The 16857-nt window shown below is 47.3% G+C and overlaps 1 pseudogene across 1 annotated transcript in view; it reads right to left on the reverse strand.

Moving 5' to 3' along the window:
* Positions 1-16857, reverse strand: part of LOC144129642 (uncharacterized) — a 388920-nt pseudogene that overhangs the window by 49310 nt on the left and 322753 nt on the right. The window contains exon 8 of the transcript XR_013313924.1: positions 1393-1488. The product of XR_013313924.1 is annotated as an uncharacterized LOC144129642 (transcript). The remainder of the gene's footprint in view (positions 1-1392; positions 1489-16857) is intronic.

Consider the following 16857-nt stretch of genomic DNA (forward strand, 5'->3'; position numbering starts at 1 on the left):
AAGTAGAAAATTACCAGCCAAGGAAAGTAATGAACTTCATTACAAACTACATAGAAAATAAATGCGCTTACTGCAATTTCCTTGCTGTAATTTAATTACTGCCATTACTGGCGAGCAATTTAAAATCCATCGGCTGCGCAATCGGTTGTCAGTGGCTCAGCACCTCTAGCATGAGTGAGTCCTCGGAATAGATACGCTAGCATTAGAACCTTGACCCCGCATACACCACAGCTGTCACACTTAGCCACTTGTAAAGAACATGGAAAACCCAGCTGCCACCTGCAACTGTAGGCAGATGGAAAATTGCACAGGAAATTGTTCCTCTCACACAGGGAAAGACTGGCAGGTGAGTACCGGGGAAATAACCTGCCGCCTCGTAATGTTGGCACCTAGAAAAGCAAGCTGCGACGTTTCACCTGTAACGCTTGGCTGGTGGCAAAGTGGAGAGAGGTATATCCACCTCAGCACTTGCAAGGTATGCGCGGTCAAATTGGCGGCTCACAACAAAGTTGTTTTGCTATCGCACTTTCACTGGTGATAACTATTAGGCGTTCTGCATGTTTTTTCGACACCAGTCTCTGTTCTGTGTGGGCCTTTGTCCTCCACAAAAACAAATGGATAAGAGAATGTGTTCAGGCAAGGAACAGAAAGAGAGGTGCTGCTATCAAAATAAATAGTGCACAGCTGACAGCACTGTACCAGAAAGGCCGAAAAGGAAATAATCTTCACAAAAACGAAGGAATGGCCTTAATGTATGTAACTTTGCATGTAAACGGAGGACGAACGAATGTCGTCTCAGTAGGTGCCATGCTAAGAATTCTGTAAGTCTTGTGCTTAAACCGTTCTGAGTGCGCGAACCGGCAGTGAATATATGATCACTGTATGCACTCAAAGACAGGAATCACAACATACCAGTGTGCGAGCCTACACAGTGGAAAGCTAACTGGATTCTCTAGAACAAGTACAATCATTGCTCGAAATCTCATTCATGATAATTTTCGAAGGAATGAATTTTTCCTGGGCGTCTGTAGCATATGTGGAAAATCGGAAACGCTGCACTTTATTCTTACACATCTTGAGGAATGATATGCTTGAGTCACAAGCAGGCGCAGAAAATTATTTACGTAAAATTTAATTTTAAAAAAATCTGAATTTCTTTCGGCCTAGAGGTGCGTCCCTGCACTGAAGGCTGCATTTAGCAAGACGTATAATGAAGTGCAATTTTAATTCTTCAGGACATGATAAGATTAAGTTTCCTTAAGCTCTTAAAATTGTTTATTTTATGCGTTTTCTGAGTTTCGAAAATTCTTGTGGGTACCTGTACATCTAGCGTATGAAGGTTTGATGACAAAAAAGGTTTTCTGAAATGAAGAATATATTGACATGGCTTACCACGCAGTCTCGACCCGATGGGTAATACAGCACACCCACTGGCTTTCCAGACTTGCACTTAACTTCACACCCAATGGGCAGACCTTTCTTTGTTATCTGTACAGAGGTTCCAAAACAAATATCGTTTAGAAGACATGGCGGAGATAAAAACAGAAGTGTGCCACCTGAAATATTCTCAGTAGCTAGAGTGTATTTTAAGGAATGCTGGCGCACTACAGAAACACGCAGATGAAGGCATATTCTCGGCTAATCATTACACTAAGTCAAGGAGTAGTGTGCATTACGTATAGTGAGTAAAAAGGTTAGTTTATTAATAAACGTGTGAAATCCTGAATTAAGAGCAACTGCCTGAATATGAATTTTGAGCGCGATCGCAAAGCAATATGTTTATGCAATTTTCATCATTATCTGAAAACTGTTCTAATTTTTGTCGGCAAACACAGTCCGACCAATATGGAATACATCCTACCTATCACGCATTCGACACCATATCAATGCTCTCGGACGCACATCTCGTAAAGAACTTGTGCAGCTAACTTTGTGTACGCTTGCGCCAAGACAGTGACTCTTGTCTCGACGCAAATTGAGCGATAGAAATATTTTGCGCAGAGTGAGAAAACCTGTATAGCTACTCGTCACTGCTTTATTCTCATTCAAAATGACGAAAGCATTAGTGGTCATTTACTCGGTTTGTGTCCGCATTTTCCTACATGTGTATTTCTTCTTAAGGTATTTTCAGCAAACCGTTGGAAACTGCACAAAATATGCATCAGTAAGTAACCTGCACATAAGCACTCTAAGTATGAATTTTATGTCTCAGATCTCATAATATTAGCCTACAGTGGTTTGCATCGTATATCTCAACTCTATGTTCGACAATTTTCTGATACCCGATGCTGATAAGCCTTTTTCATTTTTAACGTTATCTGTTTTGTATATTTTGCTCTTGTAGATATTGTGTGGATAGCTTAGGTCTTGCCCCTGTTGAATAATTGGAGGGCGCAAAAGAAGGTCACAACTCCTGCGTTCTTGAGCGCAGTGGTGCAATTTTCCAACTACTCACTGTATGCGGGCGCCTAGCGAATAAACAAATGCTTAAATTTCCAATTACTTTGTATGGAAGTGCATACGAATCTGTGTGAGTGCGTTGGCGCTTCCGAATTAGAGGGTTCTCAAACGCTGTCTTTAGACAGCATTCAGCCATAAAACTGCTAACCTTGTACTAAGAAGTTTTACAGTACAAGCTTTTTTGGTTTTTATTTAAAAGCCCCGAACTACTACATGTACAGCCAAGGTACCGGCACTACAGCAGTGGTGTGGCAGAGGTTTCTTCTCGGTCTTAGGCTACTATCTGTACAACCCAAGTTCTCGCGATACTTTTCTGGTGCTGGCAGGCCGCTTCTGTGTGACTCGTGACCTGTACAGCCCAGCGGCTATCGCATTCATCCATTGAGACTCCTGTGCGTATTTGAGCGACGAGAACATAGAAAGGAAGGGCGCAGTGGCTATCTCTATTATGTTAGACACCTAAATCGCACTTTAACGGAATGAATTACGCGGGGAAGTGTGTATAGAGGCAGCTAAAGTCACCAGAACATATATAGAAAGAGAGCGAAACAGAGACTAATTCAAATTGGCAATTACAATATTGAACGCGCCAACAGGCTAGGACTGAAGAAATAGAGAAAAAAGAGGCTGCAGTTTATTTGGCTGTTAAGCGTCCTTCAATACTTAGCGACAAAGACTACAGCGCGGCGTTTTTGAGTACTAAATGATTTAAAACACCAATTTCGAATAAATTGGTGGTACATGCTCCTGAAATCGACATCAAGCTGTCGCCAATATTGACGGTGTCCTCCATAACAACTTTAAACATTATCAACGCGAACGGCGCATAGATGAAATGACTTTCAGTCTAGCACCTATGGAAAACAAAATGGCCTTATACGCGCAGTGAGCGAAGAGGCTTCTGACCCCACATAGTGGGTTACTCATGCGCTCTTTCGTGGTTGTAGCCCTATTACATGAAACTAAACTATTACTTTCTCTTGGGAATCGTGTTACCCAATCCCAACTATGGCCACAGGTTTTCCTCTGCCTCAACAAAAGCTTATTCATTAATTCATTCTAGCAGCACATGTGCCATTCTACCCTGCGCCACGGCAAAGATCATAGCTTCAAATCAAATCAAACACTTAATTTTTTTCTTAAAATGAAGAGGAAGCTGAGGCAAAAGGCCATTAGTACCTGACGAGCAGTAAGCTTCCTTGGACAGTTTGCAGTACAGTGAGTCGATAAAAGAAATTGAAGATGTTACAAATAAAACAAAAATTCAAGGTATTACAGAGCAAAACAAAGAGAAAGGGGCTCACACATTGCATGAAACGTGATCTTAGCAAAGCAACAAAACATGACATAACACTCGACTAGGCTTGCGCACAGAAAATAAATCGAAGAAATATATAAGACGGTTCAATGGTACCAATATTGATCAGACGCAAAAAAGGAGCTGTATTTGTTAGATACAAGATTGTGTCAGAACCTCAGAGCAGTGAAGTTCAAGGATTAAACACGTCTATTTGAAGCAAGTACCGTTTGCTAATTGAATTAAAATGTTTGAGAAAAACCCAAAAATCAAGATGACCCCAAAAATTATTTAAGGCGGTACGTGCTTGATAGCTCATTTCCTCTTTCTCGTAGTTGGTAGGAGTCCTGGGGTTTAGTTTTCTGTGTTTTCGGAGCTGATACTGTAATGAGGAATTGTCTGGAACGTCTTACACAGCCGGTTATTGTAGATGTGTTGCAAAAACGATAAAAATATGCCTGATCAACTTTAGGCAAACTGTGTTTGAGGAAGAGAGGTGCTGTAGCAAAATATTTAGGTTGACCGCAAAACACTTCAATTGCTGGTAACGCCTTCTTTTTACAGGTATCAATTTGTTTTATTGTGTTTAGTTGTATTGCCCCAGAAGAGACTACAATAAGACAATTTCGAACCAAAAAGTGCAAAGTACATAGATAACTTCAATCATTTAGGTAGGAGATAGGCGATCCTATAAAGACGACCAACTGTTTTACATAGATAAGGTATACGACTAGTAACATGATTATTAAAAAAAAAGCCGACACCGAGGTAATTAAGACTGCTGACTTTATCAATTATTGTGTTCCCGTAATGAATATTAACTGTGTGGCGTACAACAGTATTGCGGGCCTAAATATAATGCAGGTATAGTTTTAAACTACCAGCTTCAAGCTATGGTGCCTAAGATCTGCAGCCATCTCCGCTATACCCGTACCAAGTTTTGTAACTGCTATAATAGGAGCTACTAGCGGCTAATTATTCGCTGTTTTCCACCTTTTGGCCTTTCAGTTGTAAATGTTCCGAAACAGTAATGTTGCAGGCACCTCGTGCAATTGAAGGAGACATCAACAGCTACCTGGAGCATGAAAAGTATAAGGGGCGGAACTCTGCAGGTGGTAAAGCACCTAAAACGACAACTTCCGCCTCGGGCGTTGTCCTCGTTGCATATGAGCGGCTGACTGCGGCTACTCCTCTAGCCGCAAAGGCAGCCGGATAGGTCAAGAGCGCTTCTCTTCTCCAAGACCTCAAGCGGGTGCGGCCTCCAACATGGCCAGTAGCCAAGGCGCCCGGCTGATACCCGTGTGCGTCGCTTTCCTGAGCCATCTTATGGTGTGGCATACGCCTTTCTTAAGGTAGTTTTCTTGCGTCTATCTACCAGAAGACCCGCCGCGTTTACTCAGTGTTTTGCTTAGAGCTCTCAGCTATAGAACAGGAGCGCTCATGAATATATGAAAGACGGTACGGGATTTAATCAAACTATGAGGTCTTCAACGAATATTGTTCACTGGGAAGGAGATTGACTGCGCAACCTATGAAGCCGGATTTACTACCTCTGAGGAAACTGCGTATGCATTGTACATGCTGGCACGCATACATATCACACATTCTAGGCCGGCGCCATTACCACATGGTGTCTGGGGGCCATGAAATGTCCCTACTGTCCAGGAGCCATGAAACTGCCCGCCAGGAAGGCAGAGCCAACAAGGAAGACCACATATATAAGGCCAGATTCCAACTTTCTGTTGAAAAGACGGAAGTAGATTAAGTAATTTCAACACAATACCAGAAAGAAATCAGCGCCCTGATACAACTCAGCGTATTATGTAAAGAGATACCACATCTGACACCGTGAACAATAGTCAAATTGATCATACATGACAACACTTAATGCAGTATCTGTCTCGCGTCTTGGTGGACATCTGAACCGCCCCGTAAGGAAAGGATAAAGAAAAGAGTGAGAGAATAAAGGAAGACAGGGGTGCCGTAGTGGAGGCCTCCGCAATAATTTCGACCCCTGGAGATATTTAACCTGTACTGACTGACATCGCACAGCACATGGGCGCCTTTGCGTTTCGCCTCCATCGTAAACGTGGCCGCCGCGGCCGGGCTCTCTGTTTTCATATTATGTGAAAGACCACATGGTATACAAATCCACGTTCTAACCAAGCCGTACGAACCGTGCATGGGCTATGGGTAGGAGACAAAAAGTGGCAATGCTCTGCCGATAGATGGTAATAGAGAAAATAAAAACAGTGGCAGCGCAAGGTTTAGGGGTTCGATTCCCGACTGAGCACTCGTATTTTTCTTCTGTAGAGTTTATTTCCATCATATGCTTACATGTCCTAATTGCTTTTGAGTCATGTTGCGTCCACTTAATCAAGGATGTAATCACCTTTCTTTCCACAGCGTTACATGTGACATCACAACTCTCTCCACAAATCCCGTCTCTTCCGTGCACACACCGCTGACGATGAGGACGCTTGAAGTTCCGCGTTCCCATTTAAACATATTACTGAAGGTCCTCAAGCTAATGTTTTTAAATGATTCATGAAATCTCTATGTATTATATGTATTTCTATTTTAATACGTATAAGTCTTTATTACAGTGAAATACTTTGTCAATTGTATATACATGCTACCTACAGGCAAAATTCTTCCAACCAGCGGTGAAATAAGCTATTTTCACTTTTAGAGCCCTTGTTTCTTTTATTTCAGAAGTGTGGCTTCTGGCAAAAAATATTTATTTAGAGATTAGAGCACTTGTTCCGTGCCCCTCTTTCATAAGCCAAGATTGAACAGGCCTAATACATTTTATGTTTAAACCAGATTTCACAGCATTCCTAAGTGCTTTCTTTGAGGAATCATATCAGAAAAGTAAAGATTAAGAGCTTTCTGGACTTTTGAAGAGCACAGGTAGTCCTCAGACAAATCTATTATTCTTCACATCCTTCCGACTCCTTTCTCGAATACTCCGATTTTCTTGGGAACTAACATTATTTTTGGTAAATTGCCACATGATACATAACATTAAAATATCCGCAAGAATGAAAAATCTTTCAGTAATAAGTATTTAAATGGTCGAATTTACATCATTTAACCATCAAGACTCTATCAATATCGAAGCCTCATAAAAGTGACCTCGAGAAAAAATATGTTGGTTTCTCCAGGGATAAGCGTTTTAAATTTCTATTCATTAAAACCATCGCAACACAGCAGAAAATTTTCAGTCAAAGTATTAGTGACACCTGCCACCAATAAAAAACCTACGCCTATTTGATTTTTATTTCTTCAATGAGAAGTGTGTGTCATACGAGACTAGATATCAAGATTAAAATAACGCGCACTTCTTTGTTGTGTTACGTGTATGCCGGAGAACAATAATTCTTAGAGTTAAGGACATTTAGTTTGAATATATAATTTTAAATACTTCATGGTACATTATATTATTACGGGGGTTAGCTTATCAGTATGCGCGATCGGCCACAGTCAGAGAGCATACAAGAACCAGGTCACCCCAGCAATTAGCTGCAGCGTCGTGGTCAACAGCACAGCGACAGAACAACGCCCACTTCGCCTCGCGACTTGTGTATCCCCGCCGCCGCGCGGAAATAAGCATAGTTCCGCTGCTTCCTAAAGGGGGGTTTCGAATGGTAGGCCTTAAGACGGGTGACGTGCACGACCTGTGTGGATGGAGCCATAGGAGGAGAGTTGGGACTCAGGGGCGCGATTTCGTTAGCGCACATTAATGAACTACCTAAAGACGCGGTAAGGACCCACGTAACATAGCGGTAGGTTCTCACACAGCTCCACACGGCGCGCAGGGAGCCAGATCAGTGGCCGTCATTGTGATGAAGGTCATAACGACATTTTTGGGCCGTTTGAAATACCTCGAGACAATCCCGAGCGATTTGGCGGCTGTCGTCTGCACGGGAAATGGCGTCAGAAGCGTAACTGCTGGTAGAAGGGTCCTGAGGCAGTAAGCTGTCAAAGGGTAGGAACGGGTCGTGGCCAAACAGTAGGCAGAAGGGGAGTACCGGCGGTATCGTGGCGTAAGGAATTGCAGGAGAACATGACGAAAGGCAACCTATCGTCCCAGTCACGATGGTGGACTAAGGCATACATACAGAGCATATCCTTCAGGGTGCGTTTAAAGCGCTCATTCAGGCCGTTTGTTTCGGGATGGTAGGCCGTCGTCAACTAGCGACGACTGGACGATGGTGCTGAAGGTCATGGAGTACTTAAAAAAGAAAGCAGCGGCCTCGATCTGTAAGCAGATGACGAGGAGCGCCATGAAGCAAAATGATGTCATGGACAAGGAAGTTGGCTAGATCGGAGACAGAGCTGGTCGGGATACCGAGCGTTATAGCCTACCAGGTAGTGTAATCGATCTCAACGGCAATCCACGTGTTCCCTGAAGTTGACCTTGGAAAAGGCACAAGCAGATCGAAACCAATACAAAACAGCGGGTCAGTCGGGATGTCGATAAGCTGAGCTGGCAACAAGGCGGAAGCGGGAGCGTTTTCCGCTGCTGGCAATGATCGCAAGCAGTCACATAGCCACTGAGAGAGCGGCAAATGCCAGGCCAGAAGAAACGCATTCGCACGCGGTCATGCGTGCGTGGAACGTAGAGGTGCCCTGGAATAGGAGCATCATGAACTTGGACAAGTACAGTAGAGCGCAGATGGGTTGAGGCGACGAGCAAGAGGTCGGCGTCATATTGATATATATATATATATATATATATATATATATATTGCGTCGGTACGGAGTATCGTGATGCAGCACTATCAGGTTTAGTGCCGGATAGGAATGGTCGGTGCAAAGGCAGTCGATTATAGGGCGCAGAGCTGGATCACGGCGCTGCTCGTCTCTGATGTGTAGAAAGTGCGAGACGTACCAAACGCAGTCATTGGTATCGCGGTTGTGGGAAGCGGGAGGATGGACCGGATCGTGGGACAAACAGTCAGCGTCTTGGTGCTCTGGTTGTACTTGTAGACGACAGTAAATGTGTATTCCTTTAGGATCGTTAAGAGAACACAGCGAACACAAGGCATGGTGGCCCGTAACTTCGCACAAGGCCCTCCCAAATAAATAAGTGTAGAATTTTATTAACGCCCAAATAAGTGCTAGTCACTCTCGCACCGTAATGGAATAGCTCCGTTCTGACGGATATAGCAGGTGGATGGCGTAGGCGATAACAAAATAGTACTCGTGCTTGCGCTGCGCAAGGATGACACCAATACCAGGCACTGGCTTCGGTGCGATGTTCTGGAGGCGCAGAAGGGTTGAAATGGGCCAGAACAGGTGGAGCAGTGAGGGCCGCAACAAGTACTGTGAAGCCGCGAATCTAGTCAAGGCTCCAGGAGGAAGGCACATCCTTTTTCAGGAGAGAGGTAAGGGGAAGGGCTGTGTCGGCGAAGTTCGGGATAAACCTTCGGAAACCCGAGCAGAGCACGAGGAAGCTGCGAACATCGCTTGAGGAACGGAGTGGGGAACTCACGAAAGCCACGGTTTTGATCAAGGTCGGGCTTGACACCAGAAGCATCAACCAAGTGGCCGATGACCTTAATTTGGCGCTGACCGAAGCTGCACTTCTTGGAATTCAGTTGGAGTCTGGCGCAGCGGAAGACCGCAAAGATCGCAAAAATACGGTGCCTGTTGCATTCGAACTTTGAAGAGAAAGCGACAACATCATCTAGGTAGCTCAAGCACGTCGTTTACTTAAAGCCACGCGGGAGGGCGTCCATCATGGGCTCGAAAGTAGCAGGAGGATTGCAGAGGAAGAAGGGTGAGACTTTAAATTGGTACATGCCATCGGGGTTGAGAAAGGCAGTTTTATCATGATCCCGTTCGTAAGCAGCAATTTGGCACTAGCCAGAATGGAGATCAATAGAAGAAAAAAAGCGGGCACCATGAGGGCAGTCGAGGACGTCAGCAATTCTCGGAAGAGGATAGACGACTTTCTTTGTTTTCTGATTAATATGCCAATAGTGCACGCAGAATCAACTTCGATCTTACGTTTTGACCAACATCACATGGGGCGCCGCATGACTGTTAGAAAACTCTATAGTGTTCGCGACCATCTTGTGCACCTCTGTCTGGGTGACATCGCGCGCAGGAAGGCAGACACGAAAGGTCCTTCTGTGTGTGGTGCTCGCATCGCCCGTATTAACACGATGGGTCACGAAAGCAGTTTGCCTGAGAGAACGATTCCCTAAATCGAAAACGTCAATGTAGGAATCTAAAAGATTCCAAAGAGCTCTGGCGTAGTCGGGTGGCAAATCCGCTGCGATCATTGCACGAGTAGGGTTCGGACGTGAAGGGGTCGAGCGGAGATGTCATGAAATGGTGAGTTTGGTTACAGGAATATATCAGCGAGTGCGATGCCAGAGAGAAAAACTTGGGTGGAGAGGCTGAAGTTCAGAATCGGAAGGTAGGTGCGCTTGCCGGTGACGTGCAGGACGATGTGTGGAATGATGACGTTGCACTGAAGGACAACGTCATTGATTGGGTAAATGGTGTTAGCACCATTCGGAACGGGGGGAGACGGCGACATTGGACCATAGACAAGCGTCGCGCGGCAGGCGACTAAATTGAGCGGCACGTAAGCAGGGTGGTTTGGTGTCGGCGCTTTAAGAGCAGAGTGAGATGTCCAAAAGAAGGAGACCAGTGGAGCAATCAACTAGCATGGCGGTAGTCATAAAAGAGCCAGTGCTGAGGACGAGATCGCGGGGCAGTGGTCGAGCACAATGAACAGGACAGGAGTAGTACGAACGGAAGGCCAACACGTGCAGTGCGCATTCGAATGATGGTAGCAGCGGTGACATGAACACCAGAGAAAACTGCGGGTGTCAAAACCTACTTCAGAGGACAGCGAAAGAAAAAGCTCATACAGAAGTTTGGACGCCAGTGCCAATGAGTGGTACCTGGTGCATCGTCCATGCAGATATCGAGACGGTTGCGCCAAGGAGTGAGGGTCAGGAGAGGATATTCGGGCCGAGCCGTCAATGCGGTGCCACCTTTGGAAGCTGCACTGTGCAGTTTACCGAGTGAGAGCCAGGAAAGGGTGGAGTGGACTAGAGTTGAGGTTGTGCGAACGGGAGCGGCGGACTTGAGGTGAGGATGAGCGGCTGGACCTGCAAGGAGTCTGAGTGTCGACGGCGTGTGAGAACTCAGCACGGGAAGATATCTGGTGTGGTCCACAGTCAGCACTACGTCGGTAATATGGGCTATGTGGCGGTGTCGAAAACCAACGGCTGCGGCAATGGCCCAAAATGTGGCCGACACGCCCCGACGAAGCAGGTGAACCCACTCTCATGTGGTCTGCAGCAGCATGCAGTGTCGAGCACCGCAACGCCGGCGGGACAGCGATGGTCTCGTGGCATGCGCGCCTTGGAGTGTGGTACACTAGTGGGCATTATTTAGAGCTCACAAAGATGGAGGCTTTTCTAAAGAGGGCATCTTTGCCGACCGGAAAGTTTACAATTGTACGTCACTCTTGGCCACATATTCCACTGGAGGTTCTCTGTAACGAGTGCCCGGGTTCGAACCCGACCACAGCGGCCGCGATTCGATGGAGCTGAACCGCAAAACGGCGCCCGTGTGCGGTGCGATGTCAGTGCACGTTAAAGACCCCAGGTGGCCTAACTTATTCCGGAGCCCTCCGCTGCGGCCCCTCTTTCTGTCTTTTTGTTTTCACTCCCGCCTTACTCCCTCCCCTTACTGCGCGGCTAGGGTGTCCACATTTACTGCGCCATTTCCTTTCCTGCAAAAACAGTTTTTAATGTTTCCTCTTAGGGCATTACTATTTCGTGATTCCAATAACTGCTGAGGCTTTACTAGCCGCGCAATAAAATCTCTAATCCCAGCCAGGCGCCTTGATAACATAGGTAGAAGGTTAACTATTCAAATTTTGTTAACCTTTCACTACTGATAACATTGAAACTTTTTTCTCTCGTCCGCCAACACTGTTATTGCTATGTCACACAAGCCATTTGTTTTACCTCAAGAAGTCTGTTTAGAATCATTGTTGGCGAAATTGAAACATTTGATATCGAAACGACGGTTCAAAAGCCGACCGCGGACATATACATAGCACCCGTCAAAAATATGCAGCCTACAGCACATGGCCGCGGAGCGGCTGCAGGGACGAGAGGTTGTGGTGGTGGTGATAACATTTATTAGGAAGGGAGGGGACGCATGTTTGGATAAGCCAGTAAGGGACCGACCCTTAGAAGCACTTGGTGGAGGTCCCTAGTTTGGGGCACCAGTGGCGGTGGCCGCCACACGGGCGCGCCCGACTAAGGATTGCTGGGCCTGTAAGTCGCGGCAGCCGAACAGCGCCGCCTCCCACTCCTCCCGGGTTGAGTTGGGGATGGGGGGAATAGGCGGGTTGGAGGTGCCGGCCCACACCATATGATAGGTGCCAGAAGAAACCGCTCTACAGTCCGAGCAGCTGCCTTTATAGGAGGGGTCAAAACGTTATAGTGCTGCCGGGCACAGCAATGTATTGGCGCAGAAGGAGCCTCTCATCCGCATTCTTGAGGCCTTCACATGGGCGAGGGTAAAGGAGATGACTATCTTGGTAGTAGTTGTAGCATCTTTGAAAGTGTAGGCCGGAATAAAATTGGGTTCCTAATCAAATTTGGAGGAGGAAACAGCCTGGTGAGAGAGCGCGCGGTTGGCTGCGTCTCTGGCCTTGTTTCCTGACAACCCCTGATGAGCAGGGGCCCATATGTAGTAACAGCGTGCGGGGTCCGTATCTCGTATGCAATTTTGGTAGATTAGTTAGGCTTGGAAGGGAGTGTAGCCTATTTCGACGTTCCGACAGGCCCGTCGCGAGTCGGTGAGTATGTATTTTGAATAGGAATGTGAGGCCGCGGGAGCGAGCGCGACCTCTTCTGCTTGTGTTGCACGGCGGGCTAGGAAGGTGAGGCCGTTAACTACCGCGACTGTGTACGATCCCCAGTGGTGAAAGCCGAAGGCGTACACGCAGTATACACCTGTTTCGCTTCCATAATGTCGGGCTAGGGCTTCCACTCGTGCCAGGCGCCGACCATTATGGTTTTCTTGCGACATGTTGGCTGGAAGAGGTCGCACATGGAGGGCGCATCTCCACAGTTCTGGGATGTGAAACGTGTCTTACATCGGAGTAGTGGGTTCGATATGGCGCGTCCCCCTCTCACAAGCGCGATTGTTGCGAGGGTATAGAAGCTAAGGACGAAGGCTCCCTTGTTCTTACCCGGGCGCGGACAACAGTCGCGCTAGCTGCGCTTTAGGAAGTGCGGCATCGCGCGATTACTTCTTTCCCGAGCCACCGCTGTGGCTGACTGGTTACGGCGCTCAGCTGCTGTCCCGAAAGACGCGGATTCGATCGCGGCCGCACGGGTCAAATTTCGATAGAGGCGAAATTCTAGAGGCCCGAGTACTGTGCGATGTAAGCGCACGTTAAAGACCCCAGGTGGTCGAAATTTCAGGAGCCCTTCTATAAGGAATTCCTCATAGCCTGAGTCGCTTTGAGACTTTAAACCCCCGTAAACCATACACCAAACTTCATTCAGGGCGCCTGTGTGGTGGCACTTGCATTGATTCAAAACGCAGTCACCTTCGGGAGCCGTTCCGAAGCTGGTGTGCGCGGTGCGAGCAGCGAAGGGGTCGGGGGTGCTCGAAGATAAACCGTGGCAGCTTCTTCGCGCCGGCGTTGACTGTGTGTTAAAAAACTGCAGTGGCTGACCAAATTCTGCTCGCTCTTGACCACTAAAAAAAAACAACAACAAAAGGCCTCCAGCCCGCATAGCGCATAGCACCAAGCCATGCGCTGTGCACAGTTTATTTCAGGCTCCTTTTATGTGTTTGTTGCTAGTTCTTTCGTGAACCTTTCATTTCCACCCATAGCTTCAAGCACGGTGCAAGACATATAGGTGAGGACACTGTGCGGGCGACGCACTGGCCACAAGCGACCAGATTAAGTACCAGCCGCGTCATCCGAACCGGGCGGCTGATAGCAGTGGCAGTGTCGATGAAGCGGTGAAACTTCGCCGGAAGGAAAAAAACATAAATGAACTATCTCGTTGCGATAGCAACTTGCAGATATCACGCAACTCATTTACGTCGCAAAGCCGTTCGCATGACATGAACTGTTTCTTGCGCTGTAACCAGCAGCATCGTCGTGGAACTTTAAGCAAGCTGAGCGCGGTCCACAGCGCTGCAGTTTAACGCCAGTGCTTCCCCAGCAGCACGATGATGGTCGGTAAGCTGCAGCAGTAGACCGCAAGTGCTTTGTTGAAAACTGCAGCAGTGGCTACGCAAGCTGCAAAGAAAAGGTAATTTTATTTGAATCTCCTTCCAACCCGAAGCGGTTAGAAGAGGGGGCAGAAGCCATTCATCGCAAAGCCTGTGTGCTGAGCCAGAAAGATGCCGTTTGCAGCAGGCACTTTAAGAAGCGAATGATGGTTGAAAAAAGTACTTTGCGGAGCTTTGTGCCAAAATTTTTCTTGACGTTCCACAGAGGACCGTACTGGCACATGACGTAATACTGTGCATTTTCCCACCGCTATACGTAAAGAAGCGGAAGCCACCCCTGACCAGGAAATCACCCCCAACAAGGCTCAGAAAAAACGTATGTACAGCAGGATAAGTGAACACGAATGATGAGGGCTATGGAGCTCCCCTGCATGATGAGAAGCGGTAAATATCCTGTGCTCCTGTATATGAAGACCCATCTGCTGCTTCTACAGCACAGGACATTTTCTTGAGTACAAATGTGCAGAATCCTCATATTTCTGTTTTGAAGAAGAGAGCCCCATCCGAAATCTCGACACAACGCCCAGCAAGGACCCTGGAGCAGTGCAAATGCGGGCCAGCACCACCGTCGGTCATTACTCCGTGTGTTTAAATCCGTCGGCTGCTCAACTGCCCAACGCTGCTTGGAACTACTATTGTGTGCATTAAAAGGGACTTCACAGCTATTGCTTTATGGAAGTTGTCCTACCCGCATCAGGACAGCCCTTTCTATCGAAGTCACTGCTTGTTCAACAGGTGAAAAAATCAATGTTTTCTTTAAGCATTCTTGTACTAGGTCGCAAGCTTCAAGCAACTGGCGTTTCCGATGTCTGTCAGCTGCGTTGTTAAGAGGACTGGGCCGTTGTCAGCCAGGCACTGCATCTTCATCAACTGCACCTATGGCCTGGCGGCCCATGTGGTAGTAAGTGCGTGGATGTGCGCCTTGAATGCGGCCACAAAGATCAAAGCAATACCTGGAGCCGGTGCCCCTTAATTCACCAAGCGAAGACACCTAGCGTATATTGCTGTAGGCAGGAGAACACGCTAAGAATTCACAAGGCACGGAAAGAAATGTGCGCCAAGTAGGATACTACTTTGTCATGCGAGCAGAATACCTGTTGAGACGTTCAGGAAGCAGGGCATTGCTTCCTGCAAAATGAAGGCACGCCTCCTTAAAAGTGAAAAGAAGTTCTGTCGGCGTTATCCTCATGTACACACAGGTTGAGAGAGGTTTACGAGGACGCAATGCTTAAAGCATGTGTTAACACAAACCTGCCGGAAGCGCAACAAATGCTAGTTCGAGAATGCTAGGCAGGAGAACACGCTAAGAATTCACAAGGCACGGAAAGAAATGTGCGCCAAGTAGGATACTACTTTCTCATGCGAGCAGAATACCTGTTGAAACGTTCAGAAAGCAGGGCATTGCTTCCTGCAAAATGAAGGCACGCCTCCTTAAAAGTGAAAAGAAGTTCTGTCGGCGTTATCCTCATGTAGACACAGGTTGAGGGAGGTTTACCAGGACGCAATGCTTAAAGCATGTGTTAACACAAACCTGCCGGAAGCGCAACAAATGCTAGTTCGAGAATGCTTGTCAGCAGCACGACTGGCATCGACGAAAGGCACGAAGTACACTGATAATTGGCTCCTGTTTTGTTTGTGCTGTGAATTGGTAACGCGGCCCCGTCTGCCGAATGGGAACGCTATCGCGTGCAGTTTCGAACGAAACAACAAAAAGATCAGACAAGACAAATCGAAGCCATATTTAAAATTTGAAGAAAAGAACCGATACAAAACGAAAACGAGAAAAACACTCTCTAACACGCGTACAACACTACAGAATAAAGGAAAGAGTTCACAAGGTACTTATCGTCCCAGGTGAAGCGGGGATGCCTTGGAGATAGGACGGACGCGAGTGGATGAATTGCGATGCGTCGCTGGAGTTGCTTCGAACGAAGCGGCGAAAAAAAGCCACGTGGTAGTAGGAGCGGAGAGAACTGCAGCAAGACGCCGGTGGTCAACCGTCAACAGTCCGAAGAACTTGGCAGCAGCAGGAGAAACGTAGCCAGATCCAGTTGATGCAGTCACAAAATGCCGGTGGCTTAAAGCAGGCTATCCAAGAGTGCCTTTCTGCAGCACGGACCCAGAGTCCATCGGCCGACACCTCAACGCTAGCAAGGAACGCAGGAGGCTTGCCTCGGTGATCCAAGGGATGTCCACGGCACCACAGACCGAACGTCCGACGGCTGCCACCTCCACGCTTGAATGACTTGACCTTCGCTGCGCTTTCTCCTTTCACACCTCGGTTTTCTGACAGGCCAGCTCTCCGCTCCTCGTGCTCGACACGCTCTTCGTCGCCGTCGCCTCGCACACACTATTCGGACGCGCACACGCGCGACGCTGGGCTGGCACGCGCAGAACTCCGCGGTCCGACGCACCACTGTCCGACGCATCACTGTCGACGCACCGCGTTAGAAATCCCCCGACGATTTCTCGTGCACATCACATATCCCCCCCACCCTTCGGCAAAGTTTTTTCACACAGAAAAAACTTCCGTTGGTGCACAAAACGCTTATGTTCATGTAGTAAACGGGCAAGTTAGATGCCGCCGAAGTCACCGAAGGCACAGTGACACATGGTGGCACAAGGAAACGCGCACAAAGGGCAGATGGGGTCAAACTTTATACATCTGGCAAAAGGAAAAACTAAAACAGTAAAAAATATCAGACGCAAACTTTAAACTTGTCTGTAGCAAAAATGTGAATATGTACACACTGAACAGCCCATAACTGGAGAACGAAGGAAGAAGAAACAAAAACAAC

The sequence above is a fragment of the Amblyomma americanum genome, chromosome 4 (assembly GCF_052857255.1).
Source record: "Amblyomma americanum isolate KBUSLIRL-KWMA chromosome 4, ASM5285725v1, whole genome shotgun sequence".
Classification (NCBI taxonomy): Eukaryota; Metazoa; Arthropoda; class Arachnida; order Ixodida; family Ixodidae; genus Amblyomma; species Amblyomma americanum.